This window comes from Salvelinus sp. IW2-2015, unplaced genomic scaffold (assembly GCF_002910315.2).
Source record: "Salvelinus sp. IW2-2015 unplaced genomic scaffold, ASM291031v2 Un_scaffold1741, whole genome shotgun sequence".
Classification (NCBI taxonomy): domain Eukaryota; kingdom Metazoa; phylum Chordata; class Actinopteri; order Salmoniformes; family Salmonidae; genus Salvelinus; species Salvelinus sp. IW2-2015.
In genome coordinates, this window is record NW_019943125.1 from 103,969 (window position 1) to 120,045 (window position 16,077).

At 43.1% G+C, this 16,077-nt stretch overlaps 1 pseudogene; it reads left to right on the forward strand.

Annotated features, from left to right (window-relative positions):
• Positions 1–13,385: 13,385 nt before the first annotated feature.
• Positions 13,386–16,077, forward strand: part of LOC112071845 (pyruvate kinase PKM-like) — a 40,908-nt pseudogene continuing 38,216 nt past the window's right edge.

The window sequence follows — 16,077 nt, forward strand, 5'->3', positions numbered from 1 at the left end:
ACACACACACACACACACACACACACACACACACACACACACACACACACACACACACACACACACACACACACACACACAGAGGGCCATCTGGTGTTGGGGAAATGACTGCCCGGAGGATCTCTTTTTGAGGGGAGGGGAACACAGGGGGAGTGTGGTGAACAACTCAGCAGTCCCCATCCTCATCACACCTCATAGCCCTCACTGCTGAGTGACCCAGAAAAGGAAAGTGATTTGGCACATTAAAATGGGAAGTTTTCTTATCAATTATTAAGATGATTGCACTCAAGTTCATTGTTTTAACATGGTTAGTAGTAAGAGCCCAGAAACAGGTAGATAGATCTTTGTCAGGACATACGACCCTTTCATCTTTCTATGTTGTGGCGGGGAACCGCCTATCACCTCACCTTGTGTTTATCTACACAATAGCCGACCTGATTCTCCTACTCCCTCATCCCAGAGTAGTAAAGTGACCTGACACGAGGCAGCTGCAGAGGAGCTCATATGGAACCAGTGCAGTGTTATAATGCTGAATTTCTGCCTCACAGAATGCAYAGACCCATCTCCCCAGACAGCCAATCACTGTCTCTCACACTGAGCACAGACATTCGGTCCCTGGAGAGAMCAGGCAAAAGCAGAATCACACAGCACAGCTGCCGACATGTCTGTATCTGCCTCTKGTGGACATTGATGGCACTCCACTGTGCTGTGAAATTGGAGCACCCGGCTTAWGTCACCTGCCGTACACGCTGTATAACAGCCTGCAGTGCCACCTTGTGGCAAAATACTGAAATGGTTCAGTTCAGGAGGCTAGAGAGACTGGGTAACAAGCAATGGGAAAACACTCTGCCAAACTTTTAAAGACATGCTCCGGGAACTTTGGCAACGACTAGGTTTTTTTTTTTAAACCTCCAGCTTTGGGCTGGATATGTCAATGTGTAGATCATACATGTAATCTATGAGCAGAAATATTTTATTACCTCAATTCGCCACAAAATCCTTTTTTTTTTAACGAAATCCCTTGTTTCTGGAAGCTGTGCTTCTACATTTTCCTTACATTTTCCCCCACGTGGGCCAGSCCCCTAGCAACTAGAATTCTAGCCAATGAGTGTCAGCCCCTCGCTATTTGAGTGACAGTTAGCAAGATAGACACACAGCAGAGAGASAGCGAGAGAGAGAGAGCAATGACGTGTTGCACATATCTGCACATATGTGACGTAGTACGGAATTTTTATTTTTACAGGCWAAAAATTATACAAAAGTACCGGAGATCAGTTGAATAAAGATCTGTCCTTTCATTGGTCTAGACAAGGGTTTCGATATGTGGGTGTTATTTTAACACCATGCACATCAGGAAAATATGCTAAACTCACCTCAAAGATTAATAAAACAGATTTACTGCGATGGGAAGTTCTGCAACTTTTTAATTGGTGGGTGTGGAAATGGTAAGAATGTAAGGACCGACKCCGGGGMTGAGAAGCAGGTACGAGGAGTCAAACATTTAATAGGAACAGACAGGTAACAGGACAGAAACAGCCTCAGCACACGGKTATACAAGGACATATGAACATTAATGCAGAAGCAGGGAATAGAGCTGGGAACCAGACAGATATAGGGAAGGTAATGACAGAGGTGATTGAGTCCAGGTGAGTCCAATAATCGCTGATGTGGGTGACGGGGGGGAGGGGCAGGTGTGTGCAATGCTGGGGAGCCTGGCTGGGGAGCCTGGCTGGGGAGCCTGGCTGGGGAGCCTGGCTGGGGAGTCTGGCGCCCTTGAGCGCCAGGGGGGAAGAGCGGGAGCAGGCGTGACAGTACCCCCCCCTCCCCCGTTGGAACCAAAAATGTATAATTTGGACAGATTTTCGCCGTTCTAATGTCCATCGCTCGTGTTTCTTGGTCCTAGCAAGACTCTTCTTCTTATCGGTGTCCTTTAGTAGTGGTTTCTTTGCAGCAATTTGACCATGAAGGCCTGATTCACYCAGTCTYCTCTGAACAGTTGATGTTGAGATGTGTCTGTTACTTGAACTCTGCGAAGCATTTATTTGGGCTGACATTTCTGAGGCTGGTAACTCGAATTAACTTATCCTTTGCAGCAGATGTAACTCTGGGTCTTCCTTTCCTATGGCGGTCCCCTCATGAGAGCTTCATCACAGTTTCATCATAGTGCTTGATGTTTTTTTGCGACTGCACTTGAAGTAACTTTCAAAAGTCTTGACATTTTCTGGATTGACCTTCATGTCTTAAAGTAATGATGGTTTCCTGTGTGTATCAAGAGAGRTCCACCAAGGACATCCAGTCAACTTGACACAACTGTGGGAATCATTAGTCAACACTGACCAGCATCCCTGTGGAACGCTTTCGACACCAGGCAAAAAAGGGGGGTGGGGGGGTGCAACTCAATATTAGGAAGGTGTTCCTAATGTGTGTACAGTACACAGTGTATAAGGCGGAAGTTGTGCAATGTGGTAGGCTAGTTTGGGCAGAGCAAATGTGATTCGGGTACAGTAACCCCCCCCCAAAAAAGTTATGAAGCATTGATTACACATTGCACTGGCAGCTGTTTTTTTTAAAAAACAATGTCGTCCACATATATTCAGGTGCGTCCTCCAGAAAGTGAATGAACAGTGGTATTGTCTCAGCTTACTCTTGTTCAGCGGTAGCTTGACAATATTGTCATCTGTTGCTTGATGTGAGCCATGGCAGCAAAGGGGGTTGAGCAAGACGATCTATGGTGTCCATTTGTTTCTTGTTTGATGAATATGGACTCTGAAAGTTTAATTTCAACGTAATTTCAGTGAGAGTAGTCTTGCTGAAATGGCCATTTATGTAAATTTGTTTAGGGAAACGGCATACCTAGTCAGTTGTACAGGGAAAGGGGGGATACCTAGTCAGAAAGGGGGGCTGCCATAATCGACATCCAAATCATCGGAGCCTGGAGAGCAATTGTTGTTGGAGGTTAACTGCCTTTCTCAAGGGCAAAACGGCAGATTTTTTTTTTTTGACACTTGGCCTATTCTGAGATTCAAAGCAGCGACTTTTCAGTTACTGGGGCCAATACTCTTAACCTCTAGGCTACCTGCCGTTTACATTAGTCACCTGTGTGTCATCTCCCTGACGGTCATGATACTGTCCAGAGCTTCCTGCACTCATCATAGCTCTTCCTCTGAAGGAAGATTGTTATACAGGTTAGTTTCAGTTTTAAAAAAAAGGAAGACCTGCAAGAGATACATTTTAATGGCCAGACATTTCAAGTTTTCTTAGTCGTATGTACGGGATACGCATTGGTATACATCGTCCAATGAAATGATTAGTCGCACGTTCCTTCCATAGCAGAGGAGAAAATAGGAACGTCCCAGTTGCTGTAGTTATGTCGCTGCCTCGGTACACAGATCTGAAAATAGCCTTGCCCCAAGCCGTTCAATGGTTTGTTTTGTTGTCTGGCAACATGAGATTTACCTGGATACTTAAAACCTAGTTACCGGATACTGTAAAAACCTGAGATTAACCTGGATACTGTATAAAACCTAGAATAACCTGGATACTGTATAAAACCTGAGATTAACCTGGATACTGTATAAACCTAGAGATTAACCTGGAACTATAAAACTGAGATTAACTGATACTGTAAAACCTGAGATTACCTGGATACTGTATAAAACCTGAGATTATACCTGGATACTGTATAAACCTGAGATAACCTGGATACTGTATAAAACCTGAGATTAACCTGGATACTGATAAAACTAGGATTAACCTGGAACTGTATAAAACATGAGATTAACCTGGATACTGTATAAAACATGAGATTAACCTGGATACTGTATAAAACATGAGATTACCTGGATACTGTATAAAACATGAGATTAACCTGGATACTGTATAAAACATGAATAACCTGGATACTGTATAAGACCTGAGATTAACCTGGATACCTATAAAACATGAGATTAACCCGGATACTGTATAAAACATGAGATTACCTGGATACTGTCGTGCAGGATTTCTGGTCATATAGGTAAGGTAGTTGAGGATAGGTCCTGGTCATACTTGGTAGCGTAGTTGAGGATAGTCCGGCATAGTAGTAGGTAGGTTTGAGGATAGGTCCTGGTCATTACTTGAGGTAGTAGGATAGCCTGGTCATACTAGGTAGGTAGTTGAGGATAGGTCCTTCAATAGGTAGGTAGTTGAGGATAGGTCCTGGTAACTAGGTAGGTAGTTGAGGATAGGTCCTGGTCATACTTGAGGTAGTTGAGGAGGTCTGGTCATACTAGTAGGTAGTTGAGATAGGCCTGGTCATACGTAGGTAGTTGAGGATAGGTCCTGGTCATACTGGTAGGTAGTTAGAAGAGGTCTGGTCATACTAGGTAGGTAGTTGAATATCTGGCATACTAGTAGTAGTAGATAGCCTGGATACGTGAGGTATAGAAGGTCCGTCATACTTGGTAGGTAGTTGAGGATAGTCCTGGTCATACTAGGTAGTATTGAGATAGGCCTGGTCATACTGGTAGGTAGTTGAGGATATCCTGGTCAATAGTAGGTAGTTAGAGGATAGGTCCTGGTCATACTGGTAGGTAGTTGAGGATAGTCCTGGTCATAGTAGTAGTTGAGGATAGCTGAGGATAGGTCCTGGTCATACTGTAGGTAGTTGAGGATAGGTCTGGTCAACTAGGGTAGGTAGTTAGGATAGGTCCTGGTCATTACTAGTAAGTTGAGGATAGTCCTGGTCATACTAGGTAGGTAGTTGAGATAGTGAGATAGTCCTGTCTATACTAGGTAGGTAGTTGAGGATAGCTGAGGATAGGTCGCTGGTCATACTAGGTAGTATGTGAGAGTGAGATAGGTCCTGGTCATACTAGTAGTTTAGGATAGTAGGATAGATCTGTCATACTAGTAGGTAGTTGAATAGTCCTGGTCCTACTAGGTAGGTAGTTGAGGATAGCTGAGGATAAGGTCCTGGTCATACTGGATAGGTCCTGGTCATACTAGGTATTAGTTGAGGATAGGTCCTGGTCATACTAGGTAGGTAGTTGGATAGGTCCGTCATACTTGTAGGTAGTTGAGGATAGGTCCTGGTCATACTAGGTTAGGTAGTTGAGGATAGGTTGAGGATAGTCCTGGTCATACTAGGTAGGTAGTTAGGATGGTCCTGCATACTAGGTAGGTAGTTGAGGATAGGTCCTGGTCATACTAGGTAGGTAGTTGGATAGTCCTGGTCATACAGTAGGTAGTTGAGGATAGTCCTGGTCATACTAGTAGGAGTTGAGATAGGTGCAGAGCAAGAAAATCACATTAACATGAAATGCACAACCTTGAAATATGTCACTGAAGCAGAACAAAAATGTTGCAGTTCGTGATTTGGTATGTTTCTCAAACATGGGATTTATAAAAATGCATAAATTTAAAAAAACATAAAGCTTACAGCGACTCCTCTCCTTTGATTTGATAAAGCTTCAGAGCCACTCTCTCCTTTGATTTGATTAAGCTTCAGAGCCACTCCTCTCCTTTGATTTGATTAAAGCTTCAGAGCACGCCTCTCTTTTGATTTGATAAAGCTTCAGAGCCACTCCTCTCCTTGATTTGATTAAAGCTTCAGAGCCAACTCCTCTCTTTTATTGATTAAAGCTTCAGAGCCATCCTCTCCTTTGATTTGATTAAAGCTTCAGAGCCACTCCTCCTTTTGATTTGATTAAAGCTTCGACCACTCCTCTCCTTGATTGAATTAAAGCTTCAGAGCCACTCCTCTCCTTATTTGATTTGATTAAAGCTTCAGAGCCACTCCTCTCCTTTGATTTGATAAAGCTTCAGAGCCACTCCTCTCCTCAGATGTGAATTTGTTTCGTTTTTTTTCAAAGTGGGTTCTAGAATTTATTTTAAATAGGGTGCCATTTGTGATGTATCCATAGAATGTATATCTGTCTATATTKTCTTTKTAAAAGTGTCATAACTTATTTCATGGGCACCAGATCGTCTATATCCCTTATTGACCATGGGTTGTTTTCCCCCAAGGCGTCCGGGCTGCAAAGATCTATTTAATACCGACTGGGACTGTAAGTCAATTTTATATCTAAGAAGATGACATTGATTTGCATTTCAACGTCCACATCGTCAACGGACCCACACTCTCTGGAGAAGAGGAGGAAGAAGAAGACAGAAAGAAAGTCATGAGTCATTTATTGATAACAAGCATTTCGTTGAGAGCAGATGCCTTCCCATTGTACCCATGTTAACCAAAACCACATCCTGCTGTCTATGTCAGTAAGTTCAGCAAGGCTAGTCTTCTATGTTACTGGTTGTARCTGACAGAGACAGCTGTGTCAGCGTAGATTGGCCTTTACTGAATCTATATCCGTGTCCAGCTGAGGACGTCTTTAGAGGTCAGTAGCGCAGCCCTCCTACAGAGACAAACCCAGTTAGTGAACTACCTTAAACCCAGGATTAAACTAGACACAATACCTTCAATAATAACCAGAGAGAGAGACAACACAACCAGTTAAACACTGCAGCACTGTCACACAACCACACACAATATATTTACCTCAGGAAAACAGTTACCTCAAAACCAGTTAACCATCACATGGGAGTTAAAAAGAAGATTATACTGGACAGAATACCTTCAAGAATAACAAGGAGTACAACAGGGAGCTGGAGAACAGCTGTATACCCTATCAGGCTGATCAGACAGGTCTGGGTAGCTGGAGACCTGCTGTATACCCTATCAGGCTGATCAGACAGGTCTGGGTAGCTGGAAACCTGCTGATACCCTAGCGGGCTGATCAGACAGTCTGGGTAGCTGGAGACCTGCTGTATACCTATCAGGCTGATCAGACAGGTCTGGGAGCTGGAGACCTGCTGTATACCCAATCGGCTGATCAGACAGGTCTGGGTAGATGGAGAACGCTGTATACCTATCAGGTGATCAGAAGGTCTGGGTAGCTGGAGACCTGGTATACCCTATCAGGCTGATCAGACAGGTCTGGGACTGGAGCAGCTGTTATACCTATCAGGCTGATCAGAGGTCTGGTAGCTGGAGACCTGCTGTATACCCTATCAGGCTGATCAGACAGGTCTGGGTAGCTGGAGACCAGGCTGTATACCCTACAGGCTGATCAGAGAGGTCTGGGTACTGGAGACCTGCTGTACTCCTAATCAGGGCTGATCAGCAGGTCTGGTAGCTGGAGACCTGCTGTATACCCTATCAGGCTGATCAGACAGGTCTGGGTAGCTGGAGACCTGCTGTATACCCTATCAGGCTGTGATCATGATACTGTGTTCTGGTGTCGTATATCTGTTAGACCTTGCTGTATACCCTTTCAGGCTGATACAGACAGGTCGTGGGTAGCTGGAACCTGCTGTATACCGCTATTCATGCTGATCAGACAGTCTGTGCGGTACTGCTGTTGATTATCTAGCTAGTTTATTGTATCCTCTATTCAGGGCTGATCTAGACGATGTTCTGGGTTTTAGTCTGAGACCTGCTGTATACCCTATCAGCTGATCAGACACTGTCTGTAGCTGGAGACCTGTCGTTATATACCCTATCAGGCTGATCAGCAGTCTGTGGTAGCTGGAAACCAGCTGTAAACAGTGAAAGGATATAAACTGTACATATCACCTCTATCACTCCAGTATCCCCATTGTAAATATGGTATGGCACTGACCTAGAACTGACCTCTGTATATAGCTACTACCCTGTGAACTGATCCTGTCATAAGCTATGACCTTAATAGCTACTGACCCTGGACACTGGACCCTTCGTATATAGCTATGACCCGAATCGTAGCCCTGATTATATACTACTGAACCCTGACTCCCTGTATATAACTATCTACCTGGAACTGACCCTGTATATAGCTACTGGACCCTGGAACTGACCCATCAGTATTAGCTACTGACCCCTGAAACTTGCGCCTGCTTATAAACTACTGACCCTGGAACTGTACCCTGCTATATAGCTACTGACCCTGGAACGTACCCTGTATAATAACTACTGACCCTGAACTGGCCATTGTATATAAGCTACTGACCTATATATAAGCTATGACCCTGGACTGACCTGTATATAAGCTACTGACCCTGGAACTGACCCTGTATATAGCTACTGACCCTGGAACTGACCTGTATATAGTACTGACCCTGGAACTGACCCTGTATATAGCTACTGACCCTGGAACTGACCCTGTAATAGCTACTGACCCTGGAACTGACCCTGATATATAAGCTACTGACCCTGGAACTGCATGTATATAGCTACTGACCCTGGAACTACCCTGTATATACTACTGACCCTGGAACTGGCCATTTAATATAGTCTACTGACCCTAGATATAGCTACTGACCCTGGAACTGACCCTGTAAGTATAACTACTGACCCGGAACTGACTCTGTCATATAGCTACTGACCCTGGAAACTCGACCCTGATATATAGCTACTGACCCTGGAACTGACCCTGGTATATAGTTACTGACCCTGGAACTGACCCTGTATATAGCTACTGACCTGGAACATGACCTGTATATAGCTACTGACCCTGGGACTGACTCTGTATATAGCTACTGACCCTGGAACTGACCCTGTATTATAGCTACTGACCCTGGAACTGTCCCTGTATATAACTACTGACCCTGGAACTGTTCATATATATATCTACTGACCTGGAACTGTCCCTGTATATAGCTACTGACCCTGGAACTGACCCTGTATTATAGCACTGACCCTGGAACTGACTCTGTATAATAAGCTAACTGAGCCCTGTATATAGCTACTGACCCCGGAAACTGACTCTGTAATATATAGCTTACTGACCCTGTATATAGCTACTGACCCTGAACTGACCCTGTATATAGCTACTGACCCTGGAAACTAAAGTCCCTGTATAAACTATGACCCTGGAACTGTTCATGTTATATAGGTCTACTGACCCTGGGAACTGACTCCTGTATTATTATACTTAGCTGAACTGACCCAGTTCTGTAACTGTCTCTGTTATATAGCTACTACCCTGTATACTAGCTACTGACCCGGAACTGACTCCTTGTATATTAGCTACTGACCCTGTCTGATAATATAGCTACTGACCTGAACTGACCCGTAATATAAGCTACTGACCCTGAAACTGACCCTGTATATAGCTACTGACCCTGGAAACTGACCCCTGTTATATAGCTACTGACCCTAAACTGACCCTGTATATGCTACTGACCCTGGAACGACCCTGTATATAGCTACTGAACCCTGAAACTGACCCTGTATAGGCTACTGACCCTGGAACTGACTCTGTATATAGCTACTGACCCTGGAACTGCCCTGTATATAGCTACTGACCCTGTATATAGCTACTGACCCTGTATTTAGTTTACATACACCTTAGCCAAATACATTTAAACTCAGTTTTTCACAATTCCTGACATTTAATCCAAGTAAAAAATGACTGACACTGTCTTAGTCAGTAGGATCACCACTTTATTTAAGAATGTGAAATGTCAGAATAATAGTAGAGAGAATGATTTATTTTAGCTTTTATTTCTTTCATCACATTCCCAGTGGGTCAGAAGTTTACATACACTCAATTAGTATTTGAGCATTGCTTTTAAAATGTTTAACTTGGGTCAAACGTTTCAGGTAGCCTTCCACAAGCTTTCCACAATAGTTGGGTGAATTTTGTCCCATTCCTCCTGACAGAACTGGTGTAACTGAGTCAGGTTTGTAGGCCCCTTGCTCGCACACGCTTTTTCAGTTCTGCCCACAAATGTTCTATAGGATTGAGGTCAGGGCTTTGTGATGGCCACTCTAATACCTTGACTGTAGTGAAGATGCTGGAGGAAACAGGTACAAAAGTATCTATATCCACAGTAAAACGAGTCCTATATCGACACTAACCTTAAAGGCCGCTCAGCAAGAAAAGCCACTGCTCCAAAACCGCCATAAAAAAAGCCAAACTACAGTTTGCAACTGCACATGGGAACAAAGATCGTACTTTTTGTAGAAATGTCCGCTGGTCTGATGAAACAAAAATAGAACTGTTTGGCCACAATGACCATCGTTATGTTTGGAGGAAAAAGGGGGACGCTTGCAAGCCAAAGAACACCACCCAACTGTGAAGCAGCGGGGGTGGCAGCATCATGTTGTGGATGTGCTTTGCTACAGGAAGGACTGGTGCACTTCACAAAATAGATGGCATCATGAGTAGGGAAAATATTTTGGATATTGAAGCAACATCTCAAGACATCAGTTAGGAAGTTAAAGCTTGTCGTAAATGGGTCTTCCAAATGGACAATAACCCCAAGCATACTCCAAAGTCGTGGCAAAATGACTTTAGGACAACAAAGTCAACGGTACTGGAGTTGCCATCACAAAGCCCTGACCTCAACCTATAGAACAATTGTGGGCAGAACTGAAAAAGTGTGTGCAAGCAAGGATGCCTACAAACCTGACTCAGTTACACCAGCTCTGTCAGGAGGAATGGCCAAATTCACCCAACTTATTGTGGAAGCTTGTGGAAGGCTACCGAAACACGACACCACAGTCATTCACACGACATGCCACACAACGTGCCACACGTCGTGCCACACAACATGCCACATGTCATGCCACACGTCGTGCCACACAACATGCCACACGTCATGCCATATAGAACCCTCCTCCAGCAGGCTGTGGTCCATCTGTGGTAACTGACTCCACTCTCCCCCCCCAAAAATTAAGTAGGTCATTTTGTTAATGACCGTGGGTGTATTTCAAGTGGACATGCAGACAGTATAGTTTTACTATTGACCGGCCTCTGTATTGAACAGACATACAGACAGTATAGGTTTTCTATTGACGCGCCTCTGTATTGAAGACATACAGACATGCAGCTCATAGCTATTCACTTACAGTACCGTCTTATCAAATATACAATGTCATATCCATTCACCAGCAGTTTTACTGACATTGGCCCATAGGGTATAAGGTTATTACATAAACTCAGCAATAGATTTATATGCCAATGGCCACCATCCACCATGGGTTAAAATGCATTTGGAATCTCTTTTAAATACTTTTAGCTGTTCTGACTGAGCTGTCTGCGCAATGACCAATAGAGAAATCAGAAGTGCAAACCACACCACCTGCACTCCAGACAGGCTTATGTAATAGCTCATCATATTTGAAAGATTGACAGATGCCCACTTCCCACACAGTTTATCATCCTTTACAAATATATCCGGTAGTGTATGTAATAGCAGTGGTCCAACCTTTTTTGAACTGTGGCACACCTTGGATATAACATGTCCCCTATTGATTTATACAAGTGGTAATGACCTCCAAGTCATCTGATCCATACTGCAAACCATCTAGGCTCTGGTGACAAACGGTGTTATTAAATAGGGTTTATTTGAAATATTATTTATCGTTTTTAATAGTTCCTTACTCATGATGGTTAATTTGTGTGTAACCATTTTAAAAGCGTCTCGCAAATCTGCAGAGAAAAAAACGAAGCGTAGCTCCTGTAAAATAGGTATTTAGTTTTGAACCACATGGACTACAGACAAGTGGTTTTCTGCATTGTAAAGGCGCAACCACGGATACAAAGCCATGCTCCGTTTGTTTCTATGGCAGAGGCTGTAGTATAGCTAAGTTCAGAACCATATTAAGAAATACTGTAACTGACTTCTGGCTAAGCCTAATCAGACTTGACTGTGCTAATGGTTTTCACAGACGAATCAAAATGATACATATGACTTTGCTAACAAATGACTGCTCTATTCAAAATTATAACAAACTAATTGCAGCATTACTGCAAAAAATGGAAGTGGCAAGTGGAAGGGGGAGAAGTGAGGAACTTTTCTGTCGGCATTAAAGACCAAAATTGGTTAAAGAAAATTGTGATAAATAAAAAAGTATACCTGTCCATTAGTTTATTCCAATTAGGGGAGCGATGTTAGGGCTAGGGGGATCGGAGGATATGGGGGATTGGAAATGATGCAGACAATTACGTTGATAGAAGCCACACTCTATCTGCACTAGTAAAGCTCATCTACCTGTGCCCTCAAAATGCATAGTGATAGATAGAGGACTCATCTTCATATCTGTGCCATTATAGCGTATGTGACAGCAATGGCAGCGCTATTGAGGCTACAACCCATAGGAATCCCCACCCAGATGACTACGTTAATAACTACTTTAAAATGGTGGAAGCCCTCAATGGCGCTGCCCATACTAAAATGGCCTTTTGGCCGCTAGAGGCCTCTATCATTGTCTATGGGGTAGCTCTATTACCAACCAATCATTAATTAATGAACATATTCTCTACATACAAATGTAACAACAGCCTGAGGGCGCCAGACTTKAAACAACGATACARATGTMACCACGTGCTATTTAATGTTTTAATCTGACCAGCACTAGTGCTTGTGTAACAGTATAACTTTAGWCCGTCCCCTCGCCCCGACCCGGGCGCGAACCAGGGACTCTGAACACATCAACAACAGTCACCCACGAAGCATCGTTACCCATCGCTCCACAAAGCGCGGCCTTGCAGAGCAAGGGGAACCACTACTTCAAGGTCTCAAGCGAGTGACGTACCGATTGAAACGCTATTAGCGGCACCACCGCTAATAGCTAGCCATTTCACATCCGTTACACTTGCAAGTCAAAATTTCCATGTGCATTCTACAGGTCACGTTTTTCTAAGGACACGGATGTGCCACAGCGCACTGCTTGGGAACCATGCGGTATACAGTAGAATAGCCCATGCTTATTTGGAAGGATGTGTATGAATGCAAATTATCGATCGAGCACCTGTATTTTTACTTTTGTTTTTTATTTTTATTTAATATTTTTTATTGTGATAAAAATGTCAAAGTAAAGCAAGCAACCAATGTCAAAACACATTCAAACTACTTTTTGATTACAAAAGTTTATTTTCACAAATAATATGTTTTGACTTAGACTAATTTGGGGAATTTTAGACTGTCCAGAAATATTTTTCTATAACTAATCCATAAAACAGACCAGGAAGACGCAACCCTGCACTGCTCTAGTCTCGACAACATGAACTTCTACCTACAGTTGAACTCATATCCACGGTGTCGTTTGCAAACATACCTCCAGTTCATATTTTAAGTAGCGCAGGGAAGCTTTCTGATTTGTCAACGAGAGGCCTAGAACGCTTGTAATTTTTTTATGTAACATTCCTCTCTGCTGGTGAAATGATGTCTATATCCCCAAAATACTCGTAGACTTTAACATATATCATACTAAATACATATTGTTAGCAATAATTAAAACTTTGGTGTACAATTAACGGATTTAAAATGGAATATCGCTATACCGTTCCGCCTATAGTCACCCATGTGACATCGGAGGGTACCCTATGTTCGTCTGGGGAAGTAGTCCCGTCAGTTGGGGGGTTATCTTTCGCCAGAGCTCGGCTGGTGGGCGCATTGGTCCTGCAACGTTCACCCGGTAGGTGAGTCACTGCGTCCTCATCTGTAAATGATCAACTTTACATTTATCATTAGATGGACAATTATTGCTAAATAATATTAACATAGCTGTCTTGAGTTAATTACATTGTTTCTATACATTTTGGTTATAGAAGGTTGTAATAGACTTTTAACTATTGAATGTTACTTTACTTCCAGAACGTTTTGAATCAAATTGTTATGGTGTAATATGGGGTATTTATTTTTTATATTTAGTCTGAATACAATTAAAAGTAATGACAACTACTTATACCTGTGTCCAAATTTTTACAGTGAAATAATTGGTGTTTGTTTCATGCAAATGCATGTTCTCCATTGATGAAGTATAATTTAATTTGTGGGTACCTACATGACTGAAACTGAGCAATATTAAGCAAAACAATTTGTTATTGACATAATATAATGTAGTCGCTCTGGATAAGAGTGTCTGCTAAATGACTCAAAATGAAATAATGCATTTCTATTTGATATGCACTGACACCTCCTGTCATCCTCAATGTTTCTCCTCTATATAGCAAAAAAAAAAAAGAGAGAGCACTGGAACAATTTGCTTTCTACTATTTTAATGACATTGTATTCAGAAGCTTATCTTTTGATACGATGTGCTAATAAACCACTGTTCAGTTTCACTAGAGCTGTAGGTGCATAAGCCCTACCACTCGGTTGCATTACTAAACCACTATTAAGCTCCTGGAATCATAGCTCTATAATTCAATATCCTCATAGAGTAAAAAATAAATCCTATAGAAGAAACCCACTTGGATGTTGTTGTTTTTCTCTCTCTCAAACGTGTGAATGAATCTATGTCCTCTGAAAGTCTGCTCACGCCAGTGACTGTGTCACCCCAGATAATGTAGCTCTTCTTATAGGCAAACAGTCTGCTATGGTTTTATCTGCGAGGAAAGGGAGTAGCACTTTAGCAGTTGATAGCTGGACTGGTGTCAGGTACATGTCAGGTTCTCTATGATAGATGGGATTGTGTCAGGTACATGTCAGGTTCTCTATGATAGATGGGATTGTGTCACGGTACATGTCAGGTTTCTATGATAGATGGGATTGTGTAGGTACATGTCAGGTTCTCTATGATAGATGGGATTGTGTACGGGTACTGTCAGGTTCTCTATGATAGATGGGATTGGTGTCACGGTAATGTCGGTTCTCTATGATAGATGGGATTGTGTCACGGTACATGTCAGGTTCTCTATGATAGATGGGATTGTGTCACGGTACATGTCAGGTTCTCTATGATATTTATGCCAACCTATGTGTATAATGTTGCTCTGACTAGTTAATTAATCATTTTGAGGTTGCAAAGAATATCCTCCCAACGTTGAATTAATATGTGATATTTGCTAAATCCTTTTTGACTACTCAAGTTTCCCACCCACTGTGAGAACCACCTCCTACAAAAAGTGGCCACCGGCCAGTTCCTCGTCAAGAGCCTATGCCCCTGGTCATTACGGGTGACTGGAACGTGGGGGCGTTATCTGGGTGTGCCTGTCCGCCTGTGTGTGTGTGTGTGTGCAGTCACGCAGTCACACATGCTCTCATTGTTGCGGTCCTAGTTTGGTGGTGCTGCTACAGTGTGTGTGGCCAGCTGAGTCCCTACCTCCTTCAGACTGTCAGGCTGAACTTCCAGAGCCACTGTCAGTTGAGTTGGTGCACCTCTAACGTTCGACTAAAACCTCTGTTACAATATTCACAATCAATAAATCGGTAATATCGGTTGAAGCGGAGTTGAGGTAAAATTTATGATGATTTATTATGAATACTCTCAGCCCCCCCCCCCATCCCTCTCTCTGAAATGTTCCAGGGTTTCATTCTCTTTCACATTATAAAGTAAACCCGAAAAACTTCAGCGAGTCCATTTTCCATTGCTACAGTATGTCTCTAGCATTAATATGCTATGTCTGTTGGTAGGTAGCATGGCAGTGCAAAGATCTAGTATCAAAGCCTGATTCAGTGGGATTGACTCAGAGCAGCTGTGTAAGCCAAGTGTCACACACACACACACACAGTATAAATAGACTTGGCATGAAAAATGATATCAAGACCTCTCCAACCTCGAACTTTCAGGAGTATCTAGAGAGGCTTGGTTCAATATGTCAGAGGTGGTTGTAGAACATTAAACCCAGTGTCAAAAGATCTCCTCAACACCTCTATCCTCTCTATCCTCTCTATCCTCTCTATCCTCTCTATTCTCTCTATTCTCTCTATCCTCTCTATCCTCTCCTCTCTCCTCTCTCCTCTCTCCTCTCTCCCTCTCTCCCTCTCTCCCTCTCTCCCTTTCCAGGATTTCTCAGACACCGATCCAATCATGTCTAAAGGAAAGGATATGGGCTCTGCCTTCATCCAGACGCAGCAGCTACATGCTGCTATGGCCGACACCTTCCTGGAGCACATGTGTCTTCTGGACATCGACTCCGAGCCAGCTGTGGCTCGCAACACCGGAATCATCTGCACCATCGGTACAGCTCAACAACACCCCTCCTCATTAGTCAACAACACCCCTCCTCATTACTCAACAACACCCCTCCTCATTAGTCAACAACACCCCTCCTCATTAGTCAACAACACCCCTCCTCATTAGTCAACAACACCCCTCCTCATTAGTCA